Raw genomic sequence first — 14,977 nt, 5'->3', positions numbered from 1 at the left:
TTTTGCACTTCTAGGAATGACTCTGTGAAGAAAAATGAGTTTTCTCCTAAGAGGCCGGAAATATCCACTGCTTGCTAGGAGCTCATGCTAAGGCGCACCTTACCTATACTGTGAAGTAAACGTGACCCCTAGCCTCAAGAAAAAACCCCAGTGCTTTATCCCATTCAGCAAAATGTCGTGTGCAGCTGTCTTCATGATCCCTGAGAGGATCGAGGGCTTTAAGTCCTCAATGCCTTTTCGGCGGCTTAAGACAGTGGCATATGAATTCACTTCCGAGGGAGAACGTGTGTCCTGTGCGTCCCTTGTGCGTCTTCCAAGCAACATAACGCGAAACAGAGTTTGGGATGAACTCTTTCTATGCAGAGGGAAGGGCAATTAATGACTTTCTTGTTTGCAGAGCTACCTTTCTACAGCTCAAACCAGTCCCGGGGACACAGTTCTAGCCAGTCTTGTGTTGAACGGGGCTCTCCATTTGTGAGGACCTCTGAACTCCACGGAAACAATCCCTGTGACTAAAGTACATCCTGGGAACTCATACCAGTCATCACTGTAGCATGGCGGGAAGGTCGACTCTAGGCCCAGCCTGTAAAACAGTACAGAGATGGCAGTGAGGGGGAGGCTGCCAGGCCGAGGGCGGTTTCCGGTTGTCTCCGGCGCCCGGCGCCCGACCAGTGCATGCCTGTGGGTGTGCGCAGACGACGTGCCCTGAGCCGCTGCGGCCGCGCCGCTCCCACAGCTCCCTCCCGCCCTGGGGCTCCAGGCGGCGGGGCCCGGCGCAGGCAGCAAGGGGCGCGGCTGCAGTGCGGGCGGTGGAAGGATGTGGAGGAGGAGGAAGAAGAGGAGGAGAAGGCGGAGGTTGGAGCCGGGAGAGAGTGGCTGTTGGTGGGCCGGGTGAAGGGAGGAGCGGGATTTACGGAGCGCGGCGCCACAACCAGGAGCCGGCGGGCCCGACAGCGACGGAGACAAGGCAGGCGCCAGCAGAACCGCAGCGTCGTCGGACCTGCCTCCTGGAGGAGCTCGGCCCCGGCCAGGCCCGGCCTCATTCCCACCCCGCACTTCCTTCCCTCCGCGGCTGCCTCGCTGCCGCAGGCGCGGTAGCACTCTGCTGCCCACTCTGTCCCCGCGGCTGAGCTAGAGATTCCAGTGGAAGAAGGCCTTCCTGCGAGTGCAGGGCCGGGACCCCGCGGGGGACACTGCAGCCTGAGCTCAGGAGGGGCCGTGCCGCCACCCTCTGAAATAGGATGTCCCGACATGAAGGTGTCAGCTGTGATGCATGTTTAAAGGGACATTTTCGAGGTCACAGCTATAAGTGTTTAATATGCAATGGTTACGATTTTTGTGCGTCTTGTTATAAAAGTGGTACAACAAGAACAAGGCATACAACTAACCATTCAACGCACTGCATGGTAACAATGGTAGATGTTGATTTGTACTATTGTTCCTAAGCTTTCTCTGTAGAGCAGCCACAGGCTTTTACTTGTCCCTATTGTGGAAACATTGGCTATACGGAGACATCTCTTTAAGAACATGTTACTTCTGAACATGCAGAAACATCAACAGAAGTGATTTGTGCAATATTTGCAGCATTACCTGGAGGCAGTCCTAATCATGTCACGGATGATCTTGCAGCTCATCTTACACTTAAACACAGAGCCCCTAGAGATTTAGATGAATAGAGTGGTGTTTGACATATACGTAGAATGTTTCACCTGGGCCGGGGATCGGGAGGTCCTGGTGTACATAGATTAAACATGCACTCCACTAGCAGTTCTACTGGTGGATTTTCTTTTTATTGGAGTTCATATTCTCCAAGCAATAAGGAAGCCATGGATCCTCTAGCTGAGCTTTGATCCCAGTTATCAGGAGTGAGACGTTCTGCAGGAGGACATCTTACTTCCCCTAACCCTTCCGCTTCTCAGTTACAACACCTGCAGATGCAGTTGCAGCTAGAACGGCAGCACACCCAGGCGGCACGGCAGCTACTGGACAATGCACGCAAGGCAACCCGGTGTACTAACACAAGGAGTGTCACCACTACAGTCAAACAATCCACACTAACAAACAACACAGCTAACACAGAATGCAGTCCGCAAACTATCCAGAATTCCCAGTTTCTTCTAACAAGTTTGAACAATCCTAAAATGTCTGAAACAGAGCGCCAGTCCATGGAAAGTGAGTGCACAGACCTCACACTGTTTATCCAAAGTGCCTTCGATCAACCTTAGTTCTTGAAGAGAGCTCGTCCTCAGACAAGAATGAACGGGGGAATTGGCAGATTTTGGTGCCATGGGCTGTATAGATATTATACCTTTAGATGTTGCCTTAGAAAACCTAAATTTAAACAGAGTAATATAGGAAATGAACCTCCACCACCTCCTCTTTGATGACATTCCAATTCACAGACCATGTCCTCTGTGCTGTATTTGCCAATGAAAGTGGACAACAACTATCCTGGTTTGGTTTGGTGATTGTAATTTCAGGTCTGTCACTCTTGTTATGTTGTGTACATTCAAAAGGAAGAGAGAAAATACATATGATAATCCTTTGCACATAACTAATTTTTACCTCTAGTAGGACAATGTAGGTAGCAGTGCAGGGGTGATCTCTGCTTCCTGTACCTTGACATGCAAAAGGCTCTCCTAATACTCCACATTCATAATGAAGAGGAAAATTGAAATATCTAATGAAGCTGCTGTGGGTATTTATGAATATTAATCGATAAAAACTGCTGGGATGGTTTACCTTAAAAACAAACAAAAAAAAAGTACCTAAATACCGGTAACACTGCGAGTCATTTGGATGATCCAAAGTCTCCGAGGCCTGACTAGGTCATCACATGCGTAATGCTATTCATTGCCCGCAGAAATCCCGGCATCAAAAGTGTCATCATGGGGGGGTCCTCGGGAAGATGGCGGAAGAGTAAGACGCGGAGATCACCTTCCTTCCCACAGATACAGTAGAAATACATCTACACGTGGAACTGTTCCTACAGAACACCCACTGAACGCTGGCAGAAAACGTCCGACCTCCAAAAAGGCAAGAAACTCCCCCCGTACTTGGGTAGGGCAAAAGAAAAAAGAAATAACAGAGACAAAAGAATAGGGACGGCACCTGCACTAGTGGGAGGGAGCCGTGAAGGAGGAAAGATTTCCACGCACTAGGAAGCCCCTTTGCGGGCGGAGACTGCGGGTGGCAGAGGGGGGAAGCTTCGGAGCCACGGAGGAGAGCGCAGCCACAGGGGTGCGGAGGGCAAAGCGGAGAGGTTCCCGCACGGAGGCTCGGCGCCGAGCAGCACTGTCCAGCCCGAGAGGCTTGTCTGCTCCCCCGCCGGGGCGGGCGGGGCTGGGAGCTGAGGCTCGGGCTTCGGTCGGATCGCAGGGAGAGGACTGGGGTTGGCGGCGTGAACACAGCCTGAAGGCGTTAGTGCACCACAGCTAGCCAAGAGGGAGTCCGGGAAAAAGTCTGCAGCTGCCGAAGAGGCAAAAGACTTTTTCTTCCCTCTTTGTTTCCTGGTGCGCGAGGAGAGGGGATTCAGAGCGCTGCCTAAACGAACTTCAGAGACGGGCGCGAGCCGCAGCTACCAGCGCGGATCCCACAGCAACAGGGGCGCAGAGGGAAAAACGGAGAGATTCCCGCACAGAGGCTCGGCGCCGAGCAGCACTCTCCAGCCCGAGAGGCTTGTCTGCTCCCCCGCCGGGGCGGGCGGGGCTGGGAGCTGAGGCTCGGCTTCGGTCGGATCGCAGGGAGAGGACTGAGGCTGGCAGCGTGAACACAGCCTGAAGGGATTAGCGCACAACAGCTGGCTGGGAGGGAGACCGGGAAAAAGTCTGCAGCTGCCGAAGAGGCAAGGGACTTTTTCTTGCCTTTTTGTTTCGCGGCGCGCAAGGAGAGAGGATTCAGAGCGCCGCCTAAACGAACTCCAGAGAAGGGCGCGAGCCGCGGCGATCACCGCAGACCCCACAGCAACAGGGGCGCAGAGGAAAAAAACGGAGAGACTCCCGCACAGAGGCTCGGCGCCGAGCAGCACTCACCAGCCCGAGAGGCTTGTCTGCTCGGCGGGCGGGGCTGGGAGCTGAGGCTCGGGTTTCGGTTTCGGTTGGATCGCAGGGAGAGGACTGGGGCTGGCGGCGTGAACACAGCCTGAAGGGGTTAGCGCACCACAGCTGGCTGGGAGGGAGACCGGGAAAAAGTCTGCAGCTGCCGAAGAGGCAAGGGACTTTTTCTTGCCTCTTTCTTTCGCGGCGCGCAAGGAGAGGGGATTCAGAGTGCCGCCTAAACGAACTCCAGAGAAAGGCGTGAGCCGCGGCGATCAGCACGGACCCCAGAGACGGGCGTGAGATGCTGGGGCTGCTGCTGCCGCCTCCAAAAAGCCTGTGTGTGAGCACAAGTCACTCTCCACATCGCCCCTCCCGAGAGCCTGTGCAGCCCGCCACTGCCAGGGTCCCGTGATCCAGGGACAAGTTCCCCGGGAGAACGCACTGCCCGCCTCAGGCTGGTGCAACGTCACACCGGCCTCTGACGCCGCAGGCTCACCCCGCCTCCTCTGTACACCTCCCTCCCCGCGGCCTGAGTGAGCCAGAGCCCCCGAAGCAGCTGCTCCTTTAACCCCGTCCTGTCTGTGCGGGGAATAGACGCCCTCAGGCGACCTACACGCAGAGGCGGGTCCAAATCCAAAGCTGAACCCCAGGAACTGTGCGAACAGGGAAGATAAGGGGAAATCTCTCCCAGCAGCCTTAGAAGCAGCGGATTAAAACTCCACAAACAACTTGATGTGCCTGCATCTGGTGAATACCTGAATAGACAACGAATCATCCCAAATTCAGGAGGTGGACTTTGGGAGCAGGATATATTAATTTTTCCCCTTTTCCTTTATTTGTGAGTGTATATGTATATGCTTCTGGGTGCGATTTTGTCTGTATAGCTTTGCTTTACAATAGCTTTATTTTACTTCACTATATTATAGCCTCTTTCTTTCTTTCTTTCTTTCTTTCTATTTTTTCTCCCTTTTACTCTGAGCCGTGTGGACGAAAGGCTCTTGGTGCTCCAGCCAGGCATCAGGGCCGTGCCTCTGAGGTGGGAGAGCCAACTTCAGGACACTGGTCCACAAGAGACCTCCCAGCTTCACGTAATACCAAACGGCAAAAATCTCTCAGAGATCTCCATCTCAACATCAAGACCCAGCTTCACTCAACGACCAACAAGCTACAGTGCTGGACACCCTATGCCAAACAACTAGCAAGACAGGAACACAGCCCCATCCATTAGCAGAGAGGCTGCCTAAAATCATAATAAGGCCACAGACACCCCAAAATACACCACCAGACGTGGACGTGCCCACCAGAAAGACAAGATCCAACCTCATCCACCAGAGCTCAGGCACTAGTTCCCTCCACCAGGAAGCCTACACAACCCACTGAACCAACCTTAGCCACTGGGGACAGATACCAAAAACAACAGGAACTACGAACCTGCAGCCTGTGAAAAGGAGACCCCAAACACAGTAAGATAAGCAAAATGAGACGACAGAAAAACACACAGCAGATGAAGGAGCAGGGTCAGAACATACCAGACTTAACAAATGAAGAGGAAATAGGTAGTCTACCTGAAAAAGAATTCAGAATAATGATAGTAAGGATGATCCAAAATCTTGGAAATAGAATAGACAAAATGCAAGAAACATTTAACAAGGACATAGAAGAACTAAAGAGGAACCAAGCAATGATGAAAACCACAATAAATGAAATTAAAAATACTCTAGATGGGATCAATAGCAGAATAACTGAGGCAGAAGAAAGGATAAGTGACCTGGAAGATAAAATGGTGGAAATAACTACTGCAGAGCAGGATAAAGAAAAAAGAATGAAAAGAACTGAGGACAGTCTCAGAGACCTCTGGGACAACATTAAACGCGCCAACATTCGAATTATAGGGGTCCCAGAAGAAGAAGAGAAAAAGAAAGTGACTGAGAAGATATTTGAAGAGATTATAGTTGAAAACTTCCCTAATATGGGAAAGGAAATAGTTAATCAAGTCCTGGAAGCACAGAGAGTCCCATACAGGATAAACCCAAGGAGAAACACACCAAGACACATATTAATCAAACTGTCAAAAATTAAATATAAGGAAAACATATTAAAGGCAGCAAGGGAAAAAAAACAAATAACACACAAGGGAATCCCCATAAGGTTAACATCTGATCTTTCAGCAGAAACTCTGCAAGCCAGAAGGGAGTGGCAGGATATACTTAAAGTGATGAAGGAGAAAAACCTGCAACCAAGATTACACTACCCAGCAAGGATCTCATTCAGATTCGATGGAGAAATTAAAACCTTTACAGACAAGCAAAAGCTGAGAGAGTTCAGCACCACCAAACCAGCTTTACAACAAATGCTAAAGGAACTTCTCTAGGCAAGAAACACAAGAGAAGGAAAACACCTACAATAACAAACCCAAAACATTTAAGAAAATGGGAATAGGAACATACATATCGATAATTACCTTGAATGTAAATGGATTAAATGCTCCCACCAAAAGACACAGGCTGGCTGAATGGATACAAAAACAAGACCCATATATATGCTGTCTACAAGAGACCCACTTCAGACCTAGAGACACATATAGACTGAAAGTGAGGGGATGGAAAAAGATATTCCATGCAAATGGAAATCAAAAGAAAGCTGGAGTAGCAATTCTCATATCAGACAAAATAGACTTTAAAATAAAGACTATTACAAGAGACAAAGAAGGACACTATATAATGATCAAGGGATCGATACAAGAGGAAGGTATAACAATTGTAAATATTTATGCACCCAACATAGGAGCACCTCAATACATAAGGCAAATACTAACAGCCATAAAAGGGGACATCGACAGCAACACAATCATAGTAGGGGACTTTAACACCCCACTCTCACCAATGGACAGATCATCCAAAATGAAAATAAATAAGGAAACACAAGCTTTAAATGATACATTAAACAAGATAGACTTAATTGATATTTATAGGACATTCCATCCAAAAACAACAGAATACACATTTTTCTCAAGTGCTCATGGAACATTCTCCAGGATAGATCATATCTTGGGTCACAAATCAAGCCTTGGTAAATTTAAGAAAATTGAAATAGTATCAAGTATCTTTTCCGACCACAACGCTATGAGACTAGATATCAATTACAGGAAAAGACCTGTAAAAAATACAAACACATGGAGGCTACACAATACATTACTTAATAACGAAGTGATCACTGAAGAAATCAAAGGGGAAATCAAAAAATACCTAGAAACAAATGACAATGGAGATACGACGACCCAAAACCTATGGGACGCAGCAAAAGCAGTGCTAAGAGGGAAGTTTATAGCAATACAAGCCTACCTCAAGAAACAGGAAACATCTCGAATAAACAACCTAACCTTGCACCTAAAGCAATTAGAGAAAGAAGAACAAAAAAACCCCAAAGCCAGCAGAAGGAAAGAAATTATAAAGATCAGGTCAGAAATAAATGAAAAAGAAATGAAGGAAACAATAGCAAAAATCAATGAAACTAAAAGCTGGTTCTTTGAGAAGATAAACAAAATTGATAAACCATTAGCCAGACTCATCAAGAGAAAAAGGGAGAAGACTCAGATCAATAGAATTAGAAATGAAAAAGGAGAAGTAACCACTGACACTGCAGAAATACAAAAGATCATGAGAGATTACTACAAGCAACTCTATGCCAATAAAATGGACAACCTGGAAGAAATGGACAGATTCTTAGAAAGGCACAAACTGCCGAGACTGAACCAGGAAGAAATAGAAAATATGAACAGACCAATCACAAGCACTGAAATTGAAACTGTGATTAAAAACCTTCCAACAAACAAAAGCCCAGGACCAGATGGCTTCACAGGTGAATTCTATCAAACATTTAGAGAAGAGCTAACACCTATCCTTCTCAAACTCTTCCAAAATATTGCAGAGGGAGGAACACTCCCAAACTCATTCTACGAGGCCACCATCACCCTGATACCAAAACCAGACAAAGATGTCACAAAGAAAGAAAACTACAGGCCAATATCACTGATGAACATAGATGCAAAAATCCTCAACAAAATACTAGCAAACAGAATCCAACAGCACATTAAAAGGATCATACACCATGATCAAGTGGGGTTTATCCCAGGAATGCAAGGATTCTTCAATATACGCAAATCAATCAATGTGATACATCATATTAACAAACTGAAGGAGAAAAACCATATGATCATCTCAATAGATGCAGAGAAAGCTTTCGACAAAATTCAACACCCATTTATGATAAAAGCCCTGCAGAAAGTAGGCATAGAGGGAACTTTCCTCAACATAATAAAGGCCATATATGACAAACCCACAGCCAACATTGTCCTCAATGGTGAAAAACTGAAACCATTTCCACTAAGATCAGGAACAAGACAAGGTTGCCCACTCTCACCACTATTATTCAACATCGTTTTGGAAGTGTTAGCCACAGCAATCAGAGAAGACAAAGAAATAAAAGGAATCCAAATCGGAAAAGAAGAAGTAAAGCTGTCACTATTTGCAGATGACATGATACTATACATAGAGAATCCTAAAGATGCTACCAGAAAACTCCTAGAGCTAATCAGTGAATTTGGTAAAGTAGCAGGATACAAAATTAATGCACAGAAATCTCTTGCATTTCTATACACTAATGACGAAAAATCTGAAAGTGAAATTAAGAAAACACTCCCATTTACCATTGCAACAAAAAGAATAAAATATCTAGGAATAAACCTACCTAAGGAGACAAAAGACCTGTATGCAGAAAATTATAAGACACTGATGAAAGAAATTAAAGATGATACAAATAGATGGAGAGATATACCATGTTCCTGGATTGGAAGAATCAACATTGTGAAAATGACTCTACTACCCAAAGCAATCTACAGATTCAATGCAATCCCTATCAAACTACCACTGGCATTTTTCACAGAACTAGAACAAAAAATTTCACAATTTGTATGGAAACACAAAAGACCCCGAATAGCCAAAGCAATCTTGAGAACGAAAAATGGAGCTGGGGGAATCAGGCTCCCTGACTTCAGACTATATTACAAAGCTTCAGTAATCAAGACAGTTTGGTACTGGCACAAAAACAGAAATATAGATCAATGGAACAGGATAGAAAGCCCAGAGATAAACCCACACACATATGGGCACCTTATTTTTGATAAAGGAGGCAAGCATATACAGTGGAGAAAAGACAGCCTCTTCAATAAGTGGTGCTGGGAAAATTGGACAGGTACATGTAAAAGTATGAAAATAGAACACTCCCTGACACCATGCACAAAAATAAACTCAAAATGGATTAAAGACCTAAGTGTAAGGGCAGACACTATCAAACTCTTAGAGGAAAACATAGGCAGAACACTCTATGACATACATCACAGCAAGATTCTTTTTGACCCAGCTCCCAGAGAAATGGAAATAAGAACACAAATAAACAAATGGGACCTAATGAAACTTAAAAGCTTTTGCACAGCAAAGGAAACCATAAACAAGACCAAAAGACAACCATCAGAATGGGAGAAAATATTTGCAAATGAAGCAACTGACAAAGGATTAATCTCCAAGATTTACAAGCAGCTCATGCAGCTCAATAACAAAAAAACGAACAACCCAATCCAAAAATGGGCCGAAGACCTAAATAGACATTTCTCCAAAGAAGATATACAGATGGCCTACAGACACATGAAAGAATGCTCAACATCATTAATCATTAGAGAAATGCAAATCAAAACTACAATGAGATATCATCTCACACCGGTCAGAATGGCCATCATCAAAAAATCTAGAAACAATAAATGCTGGAGAGGGTGTGGAGGAAAGGGAACACTCTTGCACTGTTGGTGGGAATGTAAATTGATACAGCCACTATGGAGAACAGTATGGAGGTTCCTTAAAAAACTACAAATAGAACTACCATACGACCCAGCAATCCCACTACTGGGCATATACCCTGAGAAAACCACAGGTCAAAAAGAGTCATGTACCAAAATGTTCATTGCAGCTCTATTTACAATAGCCAGGACATGGAAGCAATCTAAATGTCCATCGACAGATGAATGGATAAAGAAGATGTGGCACATATATACAATTGAATATTACTCAGCCATAAAAAGAAATGAAATGGAGGTATTTGTAATGAGGTGGATGGAGTTAGAGTCTGTCATACAGAGTGAAGTAAGTCAGAAAGAGAAAAACAAATACAGTATGCTAACACATATATACGGAATCTAAGGGGAAAAAAAAAAAAAAAAGGCCATGAAGAACCTAGTGGCAAGACGGGAATAAAGACACAGACCTACTAGAGAATGGACTTGAGGATATGGGGAGGGGGTGGGGTGAGATGTGACAGGGTAAGAGAGTGTCATGGACATATATACACTACCAAATGTAAAATAGATAACTAGTGGGAAGCAGCCGCATAGCACAGGGAGATCAGCTCGGTGCTTTGTGACCACCTAGAGGGATGGGATGGGGAGGGTGGGAGGGAGGGAGATGCAAGAGGGAAGAGAAATGGGAACATATTGTATATGTATAACTGATTCACTTTGTTATAAAGCAGAAGCTAACACACCATTGTAAGGCAATTATACTTCAATAAAGATGTTAAAAAAAAAAAAAAAAAAAAAGTGTCATCATGGAAGGGCCCAGTGTGTCCCAAAAGTCTCCGGTAGTCAGGAAGAGAGTGCCGGTAAATGACCTGTGGGATCAAGTTGGTAACTGGAGAATGTCGGGAAAGCCCGCATTTCCCCCTTTGGAAAGCGACGTGGTTTTGGCTTCCAAGGTGTCTCTAACACACGCTGTCCATGTACTCGTCACTCTACCAATGGTTATGTGAGGAACAGTGAGTTTTCCCGAAAGAAACCAGGTGCTTTCGATTCCTTTCTGGGAGCTCATTCTGCAGCATTCTGTAGCTAAAGTGCCAACCAAGGTGACCTCTAGTTTAGAGGTAAGGTGCACATTTTCCCATCACGAAAGATAGGCTGCAGCAGTTTCCAGGAAACCTTAGTCAATGGACTGCTTTAGCTCCAGTATTCCTCACATCACACAGGACTCTCGCGTGTATACTTTTCCCGTGGAAGTACACTGTGGACCAAAAGCCTTCTTAGCACCCTCCTGGGAAACACATCTCTGGGAACCACCCTTTCTGTGCAGTTTGAAGGGCTAGGACCAGCTTTCTTCATTCAATGGCTAGCGTTCCTCAGCTTTCAAACAACCTCAGGAAGAGGGTTCTTGGCAGGCTCTCTTTCAGTGTGGGTCTGCCAAAGTGAGGAAAGCGGAGCTGCACTGCCAAAAACCACCGGGCCACCAATTCATTTTGGGGATTCATGCCAGACGTCCCTCAGCTTGAAGCGGAGATTAGACTGTAGGGCCATCCCGAAATACTGTAGAGATTTACCCTGAGCATTGCTCCACATTTGGCACATCCAGTGTCACCTAGGCCTACTGAGGGCATTCAGACGATTATGCAGCGCACCAGATGCAGAACACGCCAAGTCCAAAAGTTGCATCGTGGAAGGGTGAAGTGTGTCCGAATTTTAGTTAGTCAGAAAAGATAGGTAAATGTGTTGTGGGATGCATTTTGTAATTGGGAAGACTAGGAAGGGCAGTGGTTTCCTCGTTTGAAAACTAGATAGTGGCGGCCACAAGGCTGCATGATGTTGCCTATCTTTTTTGCACTTCTAGGAATGACTCTGTGAAGAAAAATGAGTTTTCTCATAAGAGGCCGGAAATGTCCACTGCTTGCTAGGAGCTCATGCTAAGGCGCACCTTACCTATACTGTGAAGTAAACGTGACCCCTAGCCTCAAGAAAAAACCCCAGTGTTTTCCCATCAGCAAAATGTCGTGTGCAGCTGTCTCCATGATCCCTGAGAGGATCGAGTGCTTTAAGTCCTCAATGCCTTTTCGGAGGCTTAAGACAGTGGCATATGAATTCACTTCCGAGGGAGAACGTGTGTCCTGTGCGTCCCTTGTGCGTCTTCCAAGCAACATAACGCGAAACAGAGTTTGGGATGAACTCTTTCTATGCAGAGGGAAGGGCAATTAGTGACTTTCTTGCTTGCAGAGCTACCTTTCTACAGCTTAAACCAGTCCCGGGGACACAGTTCTAGCCAGTCTTGTGTTGAACGGGGCTCTCCATTTGTGAGGACCTCTGAACTCCACGGAAACAATCCCTGTGACTAAAGTACATCCTGGGAACTCATACCAGTCATCACTGTAGCATGGCGGGAAGGTCAACTCTAGGCCTAGCCTGAAAAACAGTATAGAGGTGGTAGTGAGGGGGAGGCTGCCAGGCCGAGGGCGGTTTCCGGTTGTCTCCGGCGCCCGGCGCCCGACCAGTGCATGCCTGTGGGTGTGCGCAGACGACGTGCCCTGAGCCGCTGCGGCCGCGCCACTCCCACAGCTACCCCCCCGCCCCCCCACCCTGGGGCTCCGGGCGGCGGGGCCCGGCGCGGGCAGCGAGAGGCTCTGCTGCAGTGCGGGCGGTGGAAGGATGTGGAGGCAGAGGAAGAAGAGATGGAGAAGGCGGAGGTTGGAGCCGGGAGAGAGTGGCTGTTGGTGGGACGGGTGAAGGGAGGAGCGGGATTTACAGAGCTTGGCGCCACAACCTGGGGCCGGCGGGCCCGAGAGTGACCGAGTCTGGGCAGGCGCCAGCGGAACCTCGGCGTTGTCGGACCCGCCTCCTGGAGGAGCTCGGCCCCGGCCAGGCCCGGCCTCATTCCCACCCCGCGTTTCATCCCTGCCGCGGCCGCCGCGCTGCCGCCAGCGCGGTAGCGCTCTGCTGCCCACCCCGTTCCCGCGGCCAAGCCCGGGATTCCAGTGGAAGAAGGTCTTCCCGCGAGTGCAGGGCCGGGACCCCGCGGGGGACACTGCAGCCTGAGCTCGGGAGGGGCCGTGCCGCCACCCTCTGAAATAGGATGTCCCGACATGAAGGTGTCAGCTGTGATGTATGTTTAAAGGGAAATTTTCAAGGTCACAGCTATAAGTGTTTAATATGCAACGGTTACGATTTTTGTGCATCTTGTTATCAAAGTGGTGCAGCAACAAGAAGGCATACAACTGACCACCCAACGCACTGCATATTTACAAGGGTAGATGTTGCTTTGTACTGTGGTTCCTAAGCTTTCTCTGTAGAGCAGCCACAGGCTTTTACTTGTCCCTATTGTGGAAAAATTGGCTATACGGAGACATCTCTTCAAGAACATGTTACTTCTGAACATGCAGAAACACCCACAGAAGTGATTTGTGCAATATTTGCAGCATTACCTGGAGGCAGTCCTAATCATGTCATGGATGACCTTGCAGATCATCTTACACTTGAACACAGAACCCCTAGAGATTTAGATGAATCGAGTGGTGTTCAACATATACGTAGAATGTTTCACCCTGGCTGGGGATTGGGAGGTTCTGGTTGTGTAGGGCCACACAGATGGGTTCAAACCCAGGTGATTTGCCTCTGGAGCCACAGAACAGACCACAGAACGGCTGCAGTATAAGCATCCATTGCACAAAGGCATCTTTCTGATCACAGGTGTGGGAGGCGGGTGTCAGGCTACTAGATAAGAGTTTAGATCTGGGGACCTGTAATAGCTACCAGACTGAGGACTCTCTCATCCTACTGTAGATCCCCTTTCTACAGACATCCAGTCATCCCATCATCCACCCTCTAGTGCCAGGTACTGTTCTAGAAACGGGCCGTCTGGTGGTGAGCACGTCTGCCAGGATCTATGCGTTCACGGAGAAAAGTCTGAAAGCCTGTCTTGTGCTGATGCCAGCAACACCCTCACAGAACGGACCCCAGCAGTGACCCACGTCATCACAGACTCAGTCCCTAATCACACATTGTGACCTCATTTTTCTCCCTACATGTACGCCTCCGTGAATCTTCTTGCACTCTGGACCTCCCTCCGGACTCATTTTCCTGTTTCTAGGCTCCTGTCACCCACCCGACCTGAGGCTCTGCACCAACTCCCTATCCTGATCAACTGCTGAGGGCAGACATGCAGACTGGACCACCCAGCCTGGACTCTCACCCAGTGAGGGGTGCCACCTGTAGGACAGTCTCACAAGCCAGGGAGGTTAAGGATGATAGAGGCTGTGGGCTGCCCAGTAGCCAAGAGATGTCATGTGGCCACCCACCTCCTGGTAGGGACTGCGTGTTAATATACAGACCAGCTTGTGTTCATCCACCCATCCATCCATCCACCCATCATTCATTTAACAACAAGTATTTGTGGGGGGGCTACTATGAGCCAGGCACTGTTTGAGGCACTTGAAATACATCACTGAATAAAATAGATGTATAACTGAATCACTTTGCTGTACAGCAGATATTGACACAAAATTATAAGCAACTGTACTTCAACAAAAAATAAAAAAAAATTTTTTAAAAGGATGAGCTTAAGCCAGAGCCCTGAAGTGCCAGTGGGTTTGGAACTGGCTTATTGCTGCCACCAGAGGCTGGTGATGGAGGGAGGAGGAGGGGCAGGGAGTGGAAAAGCCCAATTTTGGACCATGATCTGTCATTTCCTGATCTTGTGACCTTGGACACCTGACCTTCCTTTTTCAGTCTTCAAGGTTTTCCATCTTGTCTTACTGGCAGAGTCATTATTTTAAAAAGACATTTCTTTCTCTAATGATTAGTGATGTTGAGCATCCTTTCATGTGTTTGTTGGCAATCTGTATATCTTCTTTGGAGAAATGTCTATTTAGGTCTTCTGCCCATTTTTGGATTGGTTGTTTGTTTTTTTCATATTGAGCTGCATGAGCTGCTTGTACATTTTGGAGATTAATCTTTTGTCAGTTGCTTCATTTGCAAATATTTTCTCCCATTTTGAGGGTTGTCTTTTCGTCTTGTTTATGTTTTCCATTGCTGTGCAAAAGCCTTTAAGTTTCATTAGGTCCCATTTGTTTATTTTTGTTTT

At 47.1% G+C, this 14,977-nt stretch overlaps 1 pseudogene across 1 annotated transcript; it reads left to right on the top strand.

The window, feature by feature from the left end:
• Positions 1-1,164: 1,164 nt before the first annotated feature.
• Positions 1,165-2,727, top strand: LOC309640982 (E3 ubiquitin-protein ligase KCMF1 pseudogene; annotated as a pseudogene). The gene has a single exon. The product of its transcript is annotated as an E3 ubiquitin-protein ligase KCMF1 pseudogene (transcript).
• The last annotated feature ends 12,250 nt before the right edge of the window (positions 2,728-14,977 follow it).

Source organism: Balaenoptera physalus (assembly GCF_965194825.1).
Source record: "Balaenoptera physalus genome assembly, chromosome: 13".
NCBI lineage: Eukaryota > Metazoa > Chordata > Mammalia > Artiodactyla > Balaenopteridae > Balaenoptera > Balaenoptera physalus.
This window is presented reverse-complemented; position numbering and strand designations above follow the sequence as displayed.